General features: G+C 41.3%; 2 protein-coding genes and 2 pseudogenes across 2 annotated transcripts in view; 3 read left to right on the top strand and 1 right to left on the bottom strand.

Annotated features, from left to right (window-relative positions):
• LOC128777755 (class I histocompatibility antigen, Gogo-B*0103 alpha chain-like) overlaps nucleotides 1–17,167 on the top strand; it is a 345,882-nt gene that overhangs the window by 95,351 nt on the left and 233,364 nt on the right. The gene's annotated exons all lie outside the window — the stretch shown is intronic.
• Nucleotides 1–17,167, bottom strand: part of LOC109261320 (DLA class I histocompatibility antigen, A9/A9 alpha chain-like) — a 144,029-nt gene that overhangs the window by 49,526 nt on the left and 77,336 nt on the right. The window lies entirely within an intron of this gene.
• Nucleotides 1–17,167, top strand: part of LOC109261985 (DLA class I histocompatibility antigen, A9/A9 alpha chain-like) — a 288,568-nt pseudogene that overhangs the window by 38,037 nt on the left and 233,364 nt on the right.
• On the top strand, nucleotides 1,036–5,124 carry LOC128777683 (alpha/beta hydrolase domain-containing protein 17B-like; annotated as a pseudogene).

Here is a 17,167-nt window from a genome sequence, read left to right on the forward strand (position 1 = left end):
GCCACTCAGGTGCCCCTAAGAAGTGGTTGTTTTATTTGTAGGTTTTTGGTTACCTAGCAACAGGTCACAGGAATATGTACCATACAATGTACTGCTTGCTATTAGTATGTTTTATTTATTGTCTGTCTTTCCTATCAGGTAGTCAGCATTAGGAGAATGTATGTTCTGTCTGTTTCATTAAATGAGTACAGGGCCTAACACAGAGATTGGCACAGAGGCATTCACTTAATATACTTGGAAATAGGAGGGAAGGAAGGAAGGAAGGAAGGAAGGAAGGAAGGAAGGCTGCGACCAGAATTCCTTAACATTTACTTTGAGGCTGGAAAGAGGAAAGTTCATGGGTGTTTGGTGTGGTGGGTCCTGTACACATGTGGCTGCATCTATGTGTTCCTATGTGTTCCTATGTGAGTTTAGTGCCTGCCTGTTGGTCTTGGTTGCCTGAGAAAGCAACCGGGGCTATGCACAGTGTCTCCTGCACTCACGTTTCAATCAATTGGGAACTGTAGACAGGCAGCGCTTAACCACCAGACGCCTTTAAGATGTCTGGGACTCAGGAAGAGGCTTTTCCTGTTGTAGGTCATTAGCACAGCTACAGGGATTAAGGTCCTTGGGAGCTCCTGACTGACTGACCTCAAATTTCTTGGTTAGCCATCAGGGTAGAAATGAGATTTGAGCTTGGGTACCAGAGGTCCTGACTCAAGTGTTATGGGTAACAGACGGTGCAACCTGAAGTGGTCAGGAGAGAAGATCGTGGCATTTACAGCACTAAAGGAAAGAGCCAGTATCCCAGCCTCCAGCATCAGAGGCAGCAGCAAGACCAAGTGACAGGGACTCCTAGGTCCAAGGTCCTCTGTGGAAAGTGCCAGCATGTGTACTGGAGCATCCAGCATGTTTGTGGGTCTGGCTACAGATCTAGGAATCAACCTTAATGGCCTAGAGACCTTTTTCTTCTGTAAGGCCTGAGTCCCTGGCTATTCAATGGGGAGGAAACATCAGTGTCAGTGTTGATTTGGGGAAACACTTTATAAGCCAAACATGACCCAAAGGGGTCTGCCCCTGTATGTAGAGCCTTATCCTTATGCAGTAGCTGAGGGAGACCTTGGGGAGGTCCTGGCTAAGCAGGTAAAAGGGGAGCTTGGGGCTTCTGTCTTCAGCACTGTGGCCACACTGAGGCATTGTCACTCTGCTCTCAGTTTCTCACTGAACAACACTGGTGGAAGGGTGGGCAGAATGTAGAAAGTTACCATGCACACATGCTCAGGGGAAAGCATGGCTGAAAAATGACTTTGGAAGAGCTGAAATGTGAACCTCAGGCTGATTTCTGGCACACAGACTACAATGATCAAAAATCAAAACAAAAACAAACCGGCTAATGGGAAGAATCTGGTTTTCAGAGTTACCACATTATAAGATTGAGATGACCAGTTTTCAACAACAACAAAGCACAAAGTATACAACGAAACAGGAAAATATGATTCATTGAAACAAACAAAGAAAACCTAGAAAACATCCTTGTGAAAGATCAGAATGTGGACTTACTAGAAGTACTTTATTTATTTTTAAAAATTGTTTTTAAAGTTTATTTTTTTTTGAGAGAGAGAGAGAGAGACAAACAGAGAGAAACAGAGTGTGAGCAGGGAGAGGCAGAGAGAGAGGGAGATACAGATCCGAAGCAAACTCAGGGCTCTGAGCTGTCAGCACAGAGCCTGACATGGGGCTCGAACCCACATACCATGAGATCATGACCTGAGCTGAAGTCAGATGCTTAATCGACTGAGCCACCCAGGTGTCCATAGACAAGTACTTTAAACCAACTGTCTGTAAGATGCTCAAAGAATTAAAGGAAATCAAAAAATCAAGACATTGAGCTAAGCATAAAATAAAATATCAACAAAGGGATACAAAGCACGAAAAGAAACTGAAAGTCCAGTGCTGATATGTACAATAACTGTAATGAAAAATTTACGAGAGGTTTCAAGAGCAGATTACAGTAATCAGAACAAAGAATCACTGAGCATGAACATAGGACAATTGAAATGATCACATCTGAGGAATCAAATGAAAAACACTAAAGACAAGTGAACAGAGCCTAGGGGAGCACTGAGACACCAGAAAGGGGACCCACATATGCATTGTGGGAATCCCAGACAGAAGACAGAGAATAAAGTAAGAGAGATTATTTGAAGAAATAATGGCTGAAAACTTGATCCAAATTGATGAAAGATGTAAATATAAACATCCAGGAAAAACAGCAAATTCCATTTAAGATGAACGCAAAGACATCCACACCAAGACACATTATAATGAAACTGTTGAAAACCAAAGGCAAAGAAAGAGTCTTGAAAGCACTAAGAGAAAAGGGACTCATTGCATACAAGCATTCCTTTAAAAAATGGCAGGTTTGTCATCAGAAACCCTAGAGACCAGAAGGCAATGGGCTGATACGCCATGTGCTGAAAGAAAAACATTCAATTAAGAATCTTATATCTGCAAAATGCATCTTCAAAGTGAGCGAGAAATGATGACATTCGCTGGTCAACAAAGGCTGACAGAATTCATTTCCACCATAGTTGCCCTGCAAGGTCTGCAAAGGGAATCCTTCAGGATGAAAGGACACTGGACAGTCACTGAAGCTGTGTGAAGAAATACAAATCTCAGTGAAGGTAAATAAATGGGCAATTATAAACGTAGTATTAGTGTGACTTTGGTTTGTAACCCTAGTGTTTGTTGTCTACATGATTTAAATGACTGATACATTAAAGAAAAAGCCACTATTATCATACTTTTGAATTGTAACTCCACTTTTTGTTTTTGACTTGATTTAACAAATACACGAAAACAATTATTAGTCTGTTTTGGGACAGTGTATAAAGATGTAATTTTCTGACATCAATTACTGCAAGAGGATCAGATGGAGCTGCATAAAATGAGACTTTTGGTCTGTTATTGAAGATAAGCTTGTAGAAATACACATTAGAGGGCTATACTTTTAGGATGTGTGATGTGATCCCCATGGTAAACACAAAGAAAATGTCTATAGAGTAATATATGTAAAAGGAAATAAGAAGGAATTAAACCATTTCACCAAAAAACGAAACTAAACAAATACTAAAGCAACAAATCCAGAAACGAGGAACAACATAATTATAAGGCATGTAGAAAATAGCCAAATATCAGAGACATGTCCCTCCTTATCAGCAATTACTTTGAATCTAAATGAATTAAATGCTCCAATCAAAACTAGACGCTTGGCAGAATGGTGACAGAAAGATGATCTAACTCTATGTTGTCTAAAAGAGACTCACTTTATCCAAAAACACAAATAGTTTGACAGTGAAAAGAAGGAAAAGGTATCCCCTGCCCACAGTAACCAAGAGAGAACTGGAGTATTTCTTCTGATATCAGACCAAATAGACTTTAAATCAAAGAAATTTAGAAGAGACAAAAAAGAATAGTAGATATTAATAAAAGTTTCAATATAGCAGGAAGATGTAACAATGATAAAGTTCTAGAATTTAATAACAGATCAACAAACTGTGTGAGCAAAACTTGATAGAAGGGAGAAGTAGGGATCAGCAATAGTAGCTGGAGAATTCACTCTCCCATTCTCAAAGCTGGATAGAGCACCCCGCAGAAGAAAAGTAAAGAAACACAGATCTGGAGCAACATAAACCAGCTAGATCTGACACACTCGTACCCAGCACTCCACCCACGAATAACAGAATACACGTTCTTCTCCAGCGCACATGGGACGTTGTCCAGGGTACACCATATGTTAGACCACAAACTAAGACTCCACAGTATTAAAAAGGAGATATCAGACAAACTCTCTTTTCCTACCACAATGGGATACAGTTAGAAATCAAAACCAAAAGGAAAACTGGAAAATTGACAAAGTGGAGGAAATTAAACACACTCTTAACCAATGGGCCCAAAGAAATCCCAAGTGAACTATTTAAAAAATATTTAATTCGGTGACCAACTCCTTCCTTAGCGAGGGTTCTGCTCGCCCCCTCGGTTCCCTGTCCTCCTTCCTCCCGCCAGGAAGACTGGCCCTGTGGTAGAGACTGAGGAGAAGCAGAGAAAGGACAGTAAGGGTGAAGAAAGACCTGGTTGCGTCTTGGGGGGCTTCTGTAGTGCCAGAAGGGGAGGTGGCAGAAGGTACAGGTGGTTCACACCTTGTGGAGGACAGTGTGTGGGCAGGGGCTCCCTTCCAGCTCTTTCTTCCTGACACCTCAGGTGCAGAAGAGTAATCTCCCCTTTAGTGAACTATGTGTCCTCTTTTGCTGTCTGCCTTCCCTGGGAAAATGGCTTCAAAGTTAGCATTTTTGCCACCTGATCCAACTTACATGCTGATGTATGATGAATGTGGAAGCCTCTGGACTTTACATCAATCACAACCAGCAGACTGGGAGCACTCTTCTAGACAAAGAGATGCTATTAGAGTTTACTGACTAGAACCAGTAAAGGCAGCAGAATTCCTGCATGTTTATGCTTGTTCACCCAATGTCAAGTACACTTTATTCTTCTCACATGAAAGTGCCGTTGATCTTGGTCAGATGAGCAGCTTTACATAGGACTGGGATCACGGAGTAATAGTCATATGTTCTCGTAGGATTATTCTGGGATGGCGCAAGGTCTGAGAAACCAACAGAGAAGAACCTCTGTGCAGATATAGAAGCTGCTTGGCTTGCTCTTAGGACAAGATATGGATAACGCCCTGAAAATGTGATTCTATAATGGCCGAATTAGAGAGAGACAGTACTATCTGTGGATCTTGCTGCTTGGTGCAAGAGTGCTTGCATAATTCTTCATTCCCCTTTGACCTCCGCAATGCCAGTCGCTTTTCCTGATACCATGAAGACCTACTGTTTGGATGCATTCCCAAACATTGACAAAGTCTCTAAGATAACCTCTCCAGTATTAACAATTTACGGGACTGAAGGTGAAGTCAGTGACTTTTCACATGGCCTCACATTGTTTGAGTCTTCCCAAAGACCCGTGGATCCTCTGTGGGTAAAAGGGACGGTCACAATGATATGGAACATGAGGGACAGCAAGCACCTTGAAAGGTTGAAACAGTTTGGATCACAGGAACCGGTCAATTTGCAAATTAGTCTGTAAATTTGTATACTGGTTTTCCTTTCTTGCTGTGCTGAATTCTTTGGTAAATAACATGAAGCCTGAAGGTTTTGTTTGCAATTCATGTGAGCTGCCTTCATAAATGTACCGGTAATGAATTGTAAACAGACTTAATGGAGGCTTTAATTACCAGAACTGGAAACTGGAAATAACAGTACCATGCAATCAGGTTGCGTAATTTGTATTTTTTCTGTGAATTTTTTTAAACATTAAAATAAGTACTGTGTAAGATTTTAATTCTATAAAACTGTAAAATTTTTACCAGCTGTAAAATTATTACCAGCTATTTTTGCATAGCAGAAACAAATTTATAAATATTTTTAAAACATCTCAGGGCACTGGGTGGCTCAATCAGTGAAGCATCCGACTTGATTTCAGCTCAGGTCATGATTTGTTTTGTGAATCCTAGCTCCACATCAGGCTCTGTGCTGACAGTGCAGAGCCTGCTTGTGATTCTCTCTTTCCCTCTCTCTCTGCCCCTCCCCTGCTCTCTCTCTCTCTTTCTCTCTCTCTCAAAAGAAATAAACTTAAAAAATATTTTGAAAACATCTCAATGTCCTAAGTCATCATCACCAGGTATACAAACATAATATTTAGTCAATAAAAAGGTGTATATCTAAAACAATTCAAGAACTCATAATAAGATTAACTGTGGTAAATGTGCAAGTTCATTATAGATACAGGCTTACACCCTGTTGTATACAGAAGAGGCTTAAATGATTATCTTATTGGAAAATACATTGAGTTTTCTGATTCCCTGGTTATCATACATTGTCTCCTTTAAAAATAATGTCAAGTATTAATTTTTATGCCATCTATTAATTTACCAACTAGTTACCTTGTAAATGAGAAGTCATGATAGTACTGAATTTCAGCTAGTTAGGATTTACAGGTTTGGCCCTGTGAGACAACCACTTAAAATTCCCATTGTTGTCATTTAAATGGCATTTAGAACTCCAAGAATAATTCTGTATGCAATGTTCTTTCAAATTTTGACAAATCGCATAGAATTGAAGTACTCCTCATTATAAGAACACCTGAGAGTCCATTAGATGTTCTTCAAGACCACAAACAGGCTGGCTATTTGGCTGTTGAAATTTTGACCTATTTTTAGTAAGACCTATTGGTTTAGAATACTAACTGAGAATTTCATGGGTTCCCTCCTGGATGCAGGAGATAAGAGAACATTTCACTCATAACATTTGTATTATGCAATGCAAACAAAATTAAATTGTTTTTCCTTGAATGAATCCTGCCTGAATAAAACAATGAAAGAAAAAGAAAAAGAGGGGTGCCTGGGTGGCTCAGTTGGTTGAGCATCTGATTTCTGATTGCAGCTCAGGTCATGAACTCCTGGTCATGAGATTGAGCCCTGCTTTTGGGCTCCATGCTGAAGGTGGTGCCTGCTCAAGTTTCTCTCTGCCCACTTCCCCACTCACCCACCCACGCTATAAATAAATAACTAAATAAATAACCAAATAAATAGCTTTAAAGAATTACGAAAAGAAAAAGAACAGTATGTAGTCTAATTTATAAATGAATGAATATTGAAATAATACACACTGGATATATTTTAAAGCCTTTTTTCTTGCTTGTTCTCCAGTTACATCTAAGACTATAGTGCATGATTCTCTTCAAAGTATATCAAGTATTGTGAATACTTTGGTCCAGGTGTGTCAAATTAACAGTAAAATAACAAGTATACCACCAAAAAAAAAAATCATTGGAAAATATTTAGAGACACCTGAAAACAAAACTCCATATATCCAAACTTATAGAATACAGGGAAAACAAGGCTAATGGGAAAATTTATAGCTGAAAATGTTTATATCAAAAAAGATCTCAAATCAACAACCAAACTCTACAACTTAAGAACTAGTAAAAAGAACAACAAAGTAAACACAAGGCTAGCCGAAGAAAGTTAGGAATCAGTATTCTATCAGAGATAAATAATAGGAGTAGAAAAGTAATCTTCCAGGAATTGGAATAGGAATAGCAGAGACAATAGAGAGAATAGAATAGAATAGAAGAGAGATAAATAATAGGAGTAGAAAAGGGAATAGAAAAGTAATCTGGAAAATCAATGAAACCAAAAACTGGTTCTTTGCAAAGATCAATAACATTGACAAAGCTTTACCTAGATTGACTAATGACATAAAGAGAGAAAACACACTACTAAAATCAGAAAGGAAAGTGTAGATACTATTACCTATTCTACAGAAATAAAAAGGATTATAAGACAGTACTGTAAACAACTGTATGCAAACAAATTGGAAAACCTAGATGAAATGAATAGATTCCCTGAAACTAAAACCTACCAAGACACAATTATAAGAAAATAGAATATCTGAATAGACCTATAACCAGAAAGGGTACACCTGACAAAGAAAAGCCTTGGACCTCATGGCTTTACTGGTGAGATTTACCACACATTTACAGAACTAACACCAACACTTTTCAAACTCTTCCCAAAAATCTGAAGCAAAGGGAAACTCTTCTGAAGTCATTCTATAAAGCTAGTATGGCCTTGATACCAAAGCCAGACAAAGATACTACAAGGAAGCTACTGATCAATATCCCTGATGAATATTGGTGCAAAACTCAACAAAATACTAGCGAATTGAATTCAGAAGCATATTAAAATGTTTATACACCAAGACCAAGTGGGATTTATTCGTGGAATGCAAGGATGTATCAACACAGGAAATCAATCAAGGTGATACATCACATTAAAAAAATTAAGGTGAAAAAAACCACATGGTCATCTCAATGCTCAATGCAGAAAAAGAAAAAATTCAACATCCTTTCCTTATAAAAGCATTTATTCAACAAGGAAGAAAAGGAAATTATCCCAAAATAATAAAATCCAATGATGAATACCCCACAGTGAACATCAATGTTGAAAGCCTAAAAACTTTCCCTCTAAGATTAGGAATAAGGCAAGGATGTCTGCTCTCATCATTTTTGTTCAACATAGTATTGGAAGCTATAGCCAGAGTAGTTAGCCAATAAAAAGATGTAAAAGGTATCCAGACTGGAAAGGAAGGAATGAATTGATTCCTGTTTCATTACATAAACTTCTCTGTAGAAACTCCAGAAAAAATCCAACCAAAAAAAAAGAAAAGAAAAGAAAAGAAAAGAAAATGGTAAAATTAATAAATGAATTCAGCGAAGTTGCAGGATACAAAATCACATGAAAAAATCATGTGCATTTTTATTCAGTCACAATGAACAGTTCAAAAGGACATTAAGAAAACTTCTATTTACAATAGCATGAATAAAACTGTGGGAGCTGACCTCACGAAGGAGGCAAAAACTTGTACAGGGAAAACTAAGAAAATTGCTGAAAGAAATTCACGAAGACATTAAGAAAAGGGAAGACTTTTCTATGTTGAAAGACTTAACATTTTTGATTTGTTAATATTACCCAAAGCAATCAACAGATTCAATGCAATCCTTATCAGAATCCACATGATATATTTTGCAGAAATAGAAAAATTCATTCTAAAAATCATATGAAATTTTATTTGGGGTCAAGAGACCCCAAAAGCCAAAACATTCATGAAAAAGAACAAAGTTGAAGGCCTAACTTTGAATTTCCTAATTTTGAAACTTACATAAAGCTACAGAAATCAAAGCATTGTGGTAGTGGCATAAAAATAGATATACAGACTTAAGCAGAAACAGAGTCCAGAAAATCACCTTTGGATGTATGGTCAAGTGATTATTGCCAAGGGTGCCAAGACCATTTATTGTGAAAAGACAGTCGTTTCAACAAATGATACTGGGAAAACTGGATATCCACATGCAAAAGAATACAGTCGACCCATACCTAAGACCGCACTCAAATTACTCTAAAAATGGATGAAAAACCTAATCCTAAGGGCAAAAACTATAAAAATCTTAGAAGAAAAACTTAGGTCAAAGCTTCACAACATTAGATTTGACAGTGATTTCTTGAATGTGACATGAAAGTCATAGGCAACAAAAGAAAAAATAGTCAAATGGGTCCTCATGAAAATTTAAAACTTCTGTGCATTGAAGAACAGTATCAAGAGAGGAAGAATGTAACCCATAGAATGGGAGAAAATAGTTCCAACTCACAAATCTGATAAGGGATTAATATTCAGAACACATAGACAGCTCCTGAGACGAAAAAAGACCAACAACCCAATTAAAAAGTGGGCTGGGGACTTGAACAGATATTTCTCCAAAGAAGATATATAATGGCCAACAAGCACGTGAGAAGATATGCAACATCAATAATCCTTGGGTAAATGCAAATCAAAACCACAGTGAGATACCCGTTCTTAGGGAAGAAGTGGTTTCTTCCAGCCTTCGTACAAGGGGACAAATGAGGGTCCATCGATACCACTTCACACCAAATAGAATGGCTACTCTTTTAAAAATAACAAAATAACAAGTGCCAGTGAACAGGAAAAGAAATTGGAACCCTTGTACACTGTTGGGAATGTAAAATGAGCAGCCACTATGGAAAATGGTATGAAGCTTCCTCAAAAAATTAAACATAGAATTATCGTATGATCCACCCACTCCATTTGTGAGTATATATCCAAAAGAATTGAAGGAAGAGACATGAACAGGTGTTTATAAGCCCATACTTATAAGCAGCATTATTTACAAGAGCCAAAAGAATTAAGCAACCCATTGTCCATCAATAGATGAAGGGATAAGCAAAATAAGGTGTATACGTACAATGGAATACAATACAGACTTACAAAGCAGGAACAACCTGACACACGCTACAACACAGATGAACCTTGAGAAGATTGTGCTAATTGAAATACACTAGCCACCAAAACACAAGTACTGTATGATTGCACTTACATATGGGATCTAGAATAGCCCAATCCATAGAGACAGGAACTAGAATGGCATTTTGCAGAGGATGTGACAAGGGGATAATGACGGAATTTTGTTGAATGGATAAAGAGTTTCAGTCTTGATTATATGAAAAGAGTTGAAGACAGATGGTGTTAACAGTAGTCTTGGAATATAAATGTACTTAATACACTGAACAGTACACCTAAAAATGGTTAAGATGGTAAATCTTACATTTTACGCTTTAAAATTATGGTAAATTTGGTCATTGATGCTAACTACCATCATTTTCTAAACATTAAAAATGAAGTAAATGAATCATTTTAGAGAAGCAGGGAGGGGTCATCTGATTAAGGTTTATGGATCTAGACGTCAGGGGCATGCAGGGATATTCCCTCCAAGGTAAGACACCAATTATTGCGAGTTGCATCTCTCACTGCAAAGAAGGAAGGACATGGCCCAGGGGACACGTGGGGTTCCAGCAACACACATTTCATCCCTAGGGGTTACGTTTGGCCCACGTCTGGATGACCTAGAGGGATGCTAGCTTTGAGTGGGACCAGAAGAGAAATATCCAGGCCATCCTACATTCAGATACCATCTATTGGACCTCTTGATGGTAGAAGGGTCAATGCTGGGAAAGGATGCAGTGTGGAGCTAAAGGAAAGCACTAGTAGGAGAACCACATGCTGGCACCTCAGGTATTGTAGTAAGGTCATGCCATCCACAAAGAGTAGTAGATTCCCTTTTAGAATAGAAGTGCCATGTGGTGTGTTTCAGGACCTGGTAAGACAGAATGCTTGTCCATGGGACACCAAGAAGGCACATGATTAAAAATGACCATATGCAGGGCTCCTGGTGGCTCAGTCTGTGAAGTGTCTAACTCTAGATTCCGGCTCAGGGCATGATCTCACAATTCATGAGATAGAGTTCTGGATTGGGTGCAGTGCTGAGCATGGAGGCTGCTTAGGATTCTCTCTCTCCCTCTCTCGGCACCTCCCCCCACTCATTCTCTCTCTCTCCACCCCCTCAAAAGAAATTAATAAACTTTTAAAAATGACCCTATGTGCTAGGTTCTGTGTAACACACTAAGTCATCAATTAGCCAGGTCCGCATCAGTCCATCCTAAATGGAAATGATCTCTCGGCACTGAAGCCTGAATCATTCACCAGCAAACACCCACCCACGAACAGGAAATGAAACACTGAGCTGATAAGTTGACTTCATCAAGCCTTTATCACTGGTCAGCCCAGGACTGGTGGAATGGGCGCATGAATGGAGTGACCACATGGCAGAGACAAAGCCACATATGGATCCAGCAGCCATGATTCCCATTTGGTCTACTGCTACCTCTGAATGTCCATCCTGTCAGAAACAGAGGCCAACACTGGGCCCTGCTATAACACCATCTCTTTAGGTGATTAACTGTCCATGAAGTGACAAGTTGACTGCATTGAGCCCCTTCCATCTTGGAAGGGCCAGAGACTCATCCTCATGGGACAGATACCTCTCCCATGTGTGCGCTCCTGTTTCCTGCCCACACAGCCAGTGCCACTATCTAGGGGCTATCAAAATGCATGATCCACAGGCTCAGAATTGCTCTCAACACGGTATGTAGCTGGGAGACCCCTCACAGTGAAGGAGGTGCAGGATGTACCGTGACTATGGGATCCACCTGTCATGTTACATTTCAGATGGTCCAGATTTAGTCAGCCACAGAGAATGGCCCTTCCAGGGCACAAGCTGTCAGCTTTGAGAAAATACTCCAAAGGGATGGGTGCCATTTTCCAGAAGACAATGTATTTATTGAATGAGATATCTCTATATAGTGCTGTGGTCTCATGAAGAAGAGTATGTGAGTCCAGGACCCAAGGGGTGGAAACAGGTATTGATCCACATACCGTTGCTTCCAATCAGCCACTGGAGAAATTTTGCTTCTTTTGTCTGCATTTCTCAACACGGCAGGTTGGAGGTCCTGGAATAAGGATGGACTGAACCTCATACACATTATGGCTGTCACCAGGGATGTTTGGACTCCCTGTGCCCAGGGCAGGAGTCCGCTCTTCTCCAGGCAGAAGTAATCCACCCTGATCCTCAGGAGGGGGTCGGGGTCCTCTTACACAACTGGGATAAGAGTAAATGTAGGGGGAACCCGGGTGAGACGTGGATGCCTGCTGGTTCTTCCTTGTCCCATTGTAACTATGAAGGGACAAGTGCAGGAACCCAGCCTGACAAGGTCTTCATTTCCAACGGCCCAGACCGCTCAGGTAGGAAGGTTGGGGTCACGCTCCCAGATAAGCCACAAGGGCCCCCACACCTGGGCTCTGCAATCCATGGCAGTATTTGTGCAGAGGCCCTACTTCCCATGGGCTGGGTCACACAGTAACAGGTCTGGGACATGAAGGCGGGCTGGTTTCTGGGCGGCATGGGGCTCTCTGACGGCTGACTGTAGCTGAGGACTCCTCTCCGGCCTTGCTCACCTTCACGTAGGTTGCCTGGTGGTCTGTGATAGTGCAACACACCTGTCTCCTCTGGACCATCATGTGGGGCTGGACTGGCATCTCCGTCTGCTGGCCCTTCCAGAATTTTTTGTCTCCCTCTCCTATGCTCTGACAGGTGTTTCCTCTGATAATATCATGGTGAATTTAACCCTGTCTTGTTTTGGAACCTGTTCCCCGGAGGACTAACAAAATCTTTCCATCTGTAAAGCAACCACCAACTACTTATTCCTTCTGTAAATTCCTCCTCTTTGTCCAGCTTCTCCCTTCAACCTCTGCTCCAGGGCATTTGTCTTATAGTATCTTGTGAGCAAAGAAGAGTTTGTTGTTTTAAGCCACTAACTGTGAGCGTCGTCTGTTACACAGTAATAGATTGCTAGTAAAGCTCTCTAAAACTTATTTTATTCTACATCTCTTTTATTTCCTTGCACTTGAGTTTTTCAATGTTTATTTTTATTTTTGAGAGAGAGAAAGAGAGTTAGACACAGAGGGTGTGCAGGGGAGGGGTAGAGAGAGGGAGACATAGAATCCGAAGCAGGCTACAGGCTCTGAGCTGTCAGCACAGAGCCTGACACGGAGCTCGAACCCATGAACCACGAGATCCTGACATGAGCCAAAGTCGGACTTTTAACCAACTGAGCCACCCAGGCACCCCTCCTTGCACTTTGAAAATGTTGTCTGTAGTCACTGCCTTCAATTCTGCTCCTTTATTTTCTTGCTCTTGTTTTCTATTGTGTTTTGTCTCTCCTTGCACCAGTCTGCTCCCCCTTTCCCTTCCTCTGTCTTTATTATGGATGATTCTAAACATATACGATAAAAAATTCCAAATGAATAAAACGATACTATATGGTGATGTGGAAACGAAGCATATCTGGACTTAGAGGTTGCAGGTATAGTAACAAGGTACATGGAATTCAAGTAAAGGAAATCAAGTTATTAATAGGGTCAGACCTGGGCAGTCCTGCAACCAGGCCGTGATGTTCACACTATTGCCTGCCCTTCAGGTGAAAGAGCTGCCTCTCAGTTTTCATTTTCAGAGCAATCGGAACAGCAACAGAAACACATGCACACGCCTGGTGAAAGGTTACACTGGTACAAACACTTTGGAAATCAAGCTGGCGTCGGCTGGTCTGGTTACAGCACATCCCGCCTGCAGTCTAGCAATCCTACTCCTGATCATACACTCAGGAGGATTTCCGGCCCATTAAAATGAAATACCAAAGTTCATGCCAAGGATACTCTGTAAGAACTATTTGCATTGGAAGAAAACCACAGCCAATTATTCTGAACCGTGTTACAGAGAGGATACAGAATATCATACACATTTGATCTTTTGGTCATTTGATCTTTTGCTCACTGGCACCTCATTAATTTCTGGCATACAATGTTGCATATGGTGTGCAGGCAATTCTATCTCGTGAAGGATTTGATGGGGCACATTAACCTCACATTCAACTGGTTCAATGTATTCACAGAATGAAAAAGTACATTGTTGCTCAATGCAAATTAAGCTGGAAATCATACAAAGGAATAACCACTGATGAAATTGCAGATTTGAATGGAATGACAACAAGCAGAATTGCCTAAAATATTTTAGGACAGAGTAACTGTGTTTTTTAAAATTTGTTGATGCCTGGGGAGCCTGGGTGGGCTCAGTTGGTAAGCGTCCGACTTCAGCTCAGGTCACGATCTCGTGGTCCGTGAGTTCGAGCCCCGCATCGGGGTCTGGGCTGATGGTTCAGAGCCTGGAGCCTGCTTCCGATTCTGTGTCTCCCTCTCTCTCTGCCCCTCCCCCATTCATGTGCTGTCTCTCTCTGTCTCAAAAATAAATTAAAAAAAAAAAGTTTAAAAAAATTAAAAAAATAAAATAATAAAATAAAATTTGTTGATGCCTAAATCTCTTTTACCAAATCTCATTGAAGACCATAGTGAGAGATGTTAAGTTTATATGAATGTTCAATAAATTTCTCATTATTACTTTCCAAAGACAAGTTTGAAGCATTCAATAAAAATAATGGGTGAAAGAAGCATTTGACTTACAAACCCGGGCAGATTCCAAGATGGTTGCCTTAACCAACCTCAGGTTGTTCATACTCTCCCAGTTGTTGGATCAAACAGTAATCCTGGTGCTGGTGTGAAGGGACTTTGCATGTGCAGTTAAGGGTCATATCAGCTGAATTAAAACAGGAGGGTTATCATGGGTAATCCTGACCTCATCAGGAGAGCCCTTAATAGGATCGGGTTCTTCCTGAGTGAAGGCCTGGCATAATGAACAGGACTCACCGTGAGAGAGGCCTTGACCATGGAAGGGGCCACCGGGCAAGCAGTGCTGGTGGCCACAGGAGCTGACAGCAGCATCCCACTGACATTGTGCAAGGAAGTGGACCCTTGCAGGGGGAGGACCACAGTCCTCCAGCTCCAGGAAATGGAATTCTGCCAACAGCTCTGTTCAAGCTTGGAGGGGATGTTGAGCGCTAGGTGCAAACACTGCCTGTGACACACCGGAGAGAACCCTCAGCATCACACTGGACTGCTGACCTGCAGAACTGGGACACATGGATGGCTGCTCTCGTAAGTCACTATGGTTGTGGGAATTTGTTCTGCGGCAATAGGAAACCACTGCACAGCCTCAGTGTACGTAGCGGTCTTGCCCCCGGAATGAAGTTATGAAACTTCATGTATACTAGTGGCATGAAAAAAATCTTTCCTCATTTTTGCTTATGTATTTTTCATTTTATGATTTTGTATCATGGAATTAAATTCTTTAATTTTTTTTTTTAATTTGTCTTTTATTTTTTGAGAGAGAGAGACAGACAGATCATGAGTGGGGGATGGACAGCGAGAGAGAGTAGTAGATACAGAATCTGAAGCAGGCTCCAGGCTCTGACCGTCAGCACAGAGCCTGACATGGGGCTCGAACTCATGAACTGTGAGATTATGACCCGAGTGGAAGTCGGACGCATAATGGACTGATGCCACCCAGGCACCCCTGGAATTAAATTCTAATAGCATATTTCATTCATTCATTCATTTAAAAACAATTAATTTAGTGTTTACCATTCACCAGGAATGGCTTTCTATGCCGGGGATACAGCTTTCACCAAAATAGCCCAAAGCCCCTGTGCTCATGGGTCCTACATTCTAGAGGCTTCCCAAGAGTGGGACGCGGTCACTGGAGCATTTTCAGTGAACACATGACACAACCTGACTCACATTAGCAGGGTCGCTGACTCCCGCAAGGAGAAGAGCCCCAGGTGGCAAGTGATGCAGGGCACCAGGGCCACAATCCAGGAGGGAGAGGATGGTGGAGACTTAGGGGAGGAGAGGGCCTGAGGGATGAGAGAGAGGGAGAGAAGGGCTGCAGGCACAGGGTGAGGAAAAGAAGCAGAGGGAAAGAATTCTAAACCAGTGGAATTCTCAGATTTAAATATGTTGTTATACAGATTTTTAATAAACCTCTATCTACAGGGCTTAGCAAGAAATTCTTTGCATCTACTGTTTACTGTACTCTGGGGGCTGCCTGAAAACCAATTACCTCCTTACATTAATCAGGGTGGAGAAAATGGTACCAATAACACTCCAATAAAATATTCCTTAGGTTTTCATTCACAACCACAGGCAGTGCACGAACACTGGTGAAGGGCGTTTTCACTGCACTAAATACATGCCACTTTGAAGGAATTGATGGTTGCATACTATGGTCGAAATATACTGCATTAATGATATTTTCTGTATTCTTGATGCTCTGACATTTGTGACTCCCATCACTGAGGAGACACTCTCTGTCCCCTGGCTGGACAATTCTTAGAGACAGCTAAGTGCTTGCCCCGGAGCATGCCTTTCCTTTGCAAACTCAACAATCCAGATGCCACATTCTGAACCATCTCTCTGTCAGGCGCATACACTCCAGGAGGCAATATTCCTCTGCTCCAAAGACCCAGGGTCAGCTACCAGCCTTCTAGAGAGAACTCCCATCCCCCAGAGCCCACCAATAACGTTATTCAGACTGGTCAGTTCTAAACCGTCTCCCCAGCCCCTCCTTCCCTTTCTCAAGGAAAACACAATCAAGGCTCTGAACCATGCTTTCTTCCTCTCCTTCTGCCCCCACTTGGCCCTGTGTGGTGTGCCCTGCCCCTCCCCTCGGGAAATGTAAGTGATAAAAGAAATCTTCCCGCAGTGGCATCAGCCTCTCCAGCTGTCACTTAGTCCCCTTGATAAACAAAGGCCCAGGCACTATCATATACAGTAGCAAACTGTACTTCTATGTGCTGCTTTGTGTTGAGGATTGTCTGGGACTCACAGAGCTATGGAATGAAGATCATTTTAAAATACAAAAGCTTGGGGCACCTGGGTGGCTCAGTCGGTTGAGCGTCCGACTTCAACTCAGGTCACGATCTCGCGGTCCGTGAGTTCGAGCCCCGCGTCGGGCTCTGGGCTGATGGTTCAGAGCCTGGAGCCTGCTTCCGATTCTGTGTCTCCCTCTCTCTCTGCCCCTCCCCCGTTCATGCTCTGTCTCTCTCTGCCTCAAAAATAAATTTAAAAAAAAAAAAACGTTAAAAAAATACAAAAGCTCTACGCCATGGTTTGGGAAAGTGAAAATTACAGCTTTAGTTATTGCAAGGCTATGAAAACAAATGTATCTAGGAAGGATAAAAACACTACTTTGACAGATTAGATTTGGATCA

This window comes from Panthera pardus, unplaced genomic scaffold, assembly GCF_024362965.1.
Source record: "Panthera pardus isolate Hobbes unplaced genomic scaffold, ASM2436296v1 HiC_scaffold_17, whole genome shotgun sequence".
Lineage (NCBI taxonomy): Eukaryota > Metazoa > Chordata > Mammalia > Carnivora > Felidae > Panthera > Panthera pardus.